The sequence below is a fragment of the Apium graveolens genome, unplaced genomic scaffold (assembly GCF_009905375.1).
Source record: "Apium graveolens cultivar Ventura unplaced genomic scaffold, ASM990537v1 ctg833, whole genome shotgun sequence".
Taxonomy (NCBI): domain Eukaryota; kingdom Viridiplantae; phylum Streptophyta; class Magnoliopsida; order Apiales; family Apiaceae; genus Apium; species Apium graveolens.
In genome coordinates this window covers 67,699-70,414 of record NW_027421089.1, presented here as the reverse complement: position 1 = coordinate 70,414, position 2,716 = coordinate 67,699, and the positions used below count along the sequence as shown (strand labels likewise).

The window sequence follows — 2,716 nt, the reverse complement described above, 5'->3', positions numbered from 1 at the left end:
TGTTATTGTCTTAGCATTGAACGATAGCCATATCATTGTTGCATAAGTGCATAAATTAAAGTTAACCTAAACCAATCTCTATGGTAATGAATCTGATTTATATCTTATACTACTTGTAAATGCGTATACTTGCGTGTAATTTTAGCGCGTATTTTCGTCCTAACAAGTTTTTGGCGCCGCTACCGGGGACTCGGTGTTAATTTAGTTTATGTGCTTGACATCAGTGGTCGTTAAATTCACTGACTCGGATAATTTACTTACTTGTTTGCTTGTTTATGTTTTTGGTACTCTAGAGAGCGTTTATGCTAACACGTTCTCGATCTCGCAAGAGAACACTGGATAAATTGGAGGAAGAAGTCAAAGTAGTTGAAGAGGTTTTTGAAAAAGTTGAGAAAGTTGAAGAAGAAGCGATCGTCACAATGGGAGAACCAGTAGCGAATCCAAAAGCTTTGATGGATTTTTCTCAGCCGAATATCAATGATATTCAGTCTAGGATTATCAGACCAGCCATCACCGCTAATACTTTTGAAATCAAATCTAGCACGATTCAGATGGTGCAGAACTCAATCCAGTTTGGGGGTTCTCCAACGGAAGATCCCAACATGCACATCGGAGACTTCATCGAGATCTGTGACACTTTCAAATTCAACAATGTTTCTGAAAATGATATAAAGCTAAGGTTTTTCCCATTCTCTCTGAGGGATAAAGCTAAGTGTTGGTTGCATTCTCTACCACCAGGCTCTATTACTACTTGGAAAGATCTTGCTCAAAAGTTTCTTACTAAATTCTTCCCTATGGCAAAGACAGCTGCAATCAGGAACGCTCTTACTCAATTTGCGCAGCAATCGGGAGAGTCTTTGTGTGAAGCTTGGGAGCGCTATAAGGAGATGCTTAGGAAGTGTCCTCATCATGGGATGCCTGACTGGATGATTATCAACTGCTTTTATAATGGTTTGGGAGCACAGTCTAGACCCATGCTTGATGCAGCATCAGGTTGAGCCTTATGGGCTAAGAGCTATGATGAAGCTTATGAGTTGATTGAACTGATGGCTGCTAACGAATACCAGAACCCAACTCAGGGAGTACCTTAAGGCAAGGTAGCAGGTATTCTGGAGGTGGATAAAGCTACTACTATAGCTGCTCAGCTTAAGGCTTTAAAAATGAAGGTGGATTCTTTGGCTAATTATGGAGTTAATCAGATCACAACTGTTTGTGAGCTTTGTGCTGGTGCACATGAGACGGAGCAGTGTGCTATATCTAGTGAATCAGCTCAGTTCGTGAGCAACTTTCAGAGGTCGCAACAACCAGTTCCAGCTACTTATCATCCCAACAACCGCAATCATCCTAACTTCAGCTGGAGCAATAATCAGAATACGGTGCAACAGCCTTAACAGCAGTATGCAGCAAAGCAATTCAACCCTCCTACTTTTCAACAACCACAATATATACCAAGACAACAACTCCAAATTCAACAACTACCACATGGAAGTACAGGTCAATCTAATGAAAAATCTGAATTGAAGGAGTTGAGGCTCATGTACAAGAGCTACGCGGTTTCTATTAAGACCTTGGAGAATCAAATTGGGCAGATTGCCAATGCCTTGCTGAATTGACAACCTGATACACTCCCTAGTGACACAAAAGTTCCAGACAAGAGGGAAGTTAAGGAGCAGGTCAAGGCAATTATATTAAGGCCTGGGAAGGTTGAAAACCCCGAAAAATCTCAAGTTCCAGAATCTGAAGTTGTGGCTGAAGAAGATGTGCTGAAGGAAGCAGAAGTGGAAATAAGGAAGAAAATTGTGGAACACACTCCTCCTGAGGGTAATATAGGGGAGAAACAGGTCTATCATCCACCTTCTTTTCCTAAGAGGCTGCAGAAGCAAAGGTTGGATAAGCAATTTGTTAAGTTTTTAGAGGTGTTCAAGAAACTTCATATCAACATACCTTTCGCTGAAGCTCTTGAACAGATGCCTAGCTATGCGAAGTTTATGAAAGGTATTCTCTCTAGGAAAGTGAAGCTCAATGATTTAGAGATCGTTGCTCTTACGCAGGAATGCAGTGTTGTGCGGAAATAGAAGTTTCCTCCGAAGCTTAAAGATCCTGGAAGCTTCACTATTCTTTGCACCATCGGTAACTTTTCGTTCGACAAGTGTTTGTGTGATTTCGGAGCTAGCATCAATCTGAGCCTTTCTCTATCTTCAAGAAGTTGGGGTTACCTGATCCAAAGCCTACATATATGTCCTTGTAGCTGGCCGATCGTTCTATTATATATCCACGAGGCATTATGGAGGATGTTTTGGTCAAGGTGGACAAACTCATCTTTCTTGCTGACTTTGTAATTCTTGATTTCTAGGAGGATAAAAAGATTTCCATAATCTTGGGAAGACCATTCTTGGCTACTGGCCAAACCGTGATTAATGTACAGAAGGGTGAGCTCACTATGCGAGTACTGGATTAGGATGTGACCTTTAATATTTTCAATTCCATAAAATTCCCTACTGACAAAGAGGAGTACTTAAAGGTGGAATTGGTTGATTATGTGGTTACTTCAGAACTTGATCAAATGCTAAGGTTTGATGCCCTGGAGAAAGCCTTGATGGGGAATTTAGATAGTGAAGATGATGAAGGTGATGAGCAGTTATAGTATTTGAATGCTTCTCCTTTGAAGGATGGATATGCCTTTTAAATCTCTTGGATTGTCAGAACTCAAAAATGC

The 2,716-nt window shown here is 40.8% G+C and overlaps 1 non-coding gene across 1 annotated transcript; it reads right to left on the bottom strand.

Annotated features, from left to right (window-relative positions):
- Positions 1-809: 809 nt before the first annotated feature.
- On the bottom strand, positions 810-916 carry LOC141704862 (small nucleolar RNA R71). The gene has a single exon (XR_012568096.1). It is a non-coding gene; the product is annotated as a small nucleolar RNA R71 (small nucleolar RNA).
- Between the last annotated feature and the right edge of the window lie 1,800 nt (positions 917-2,716).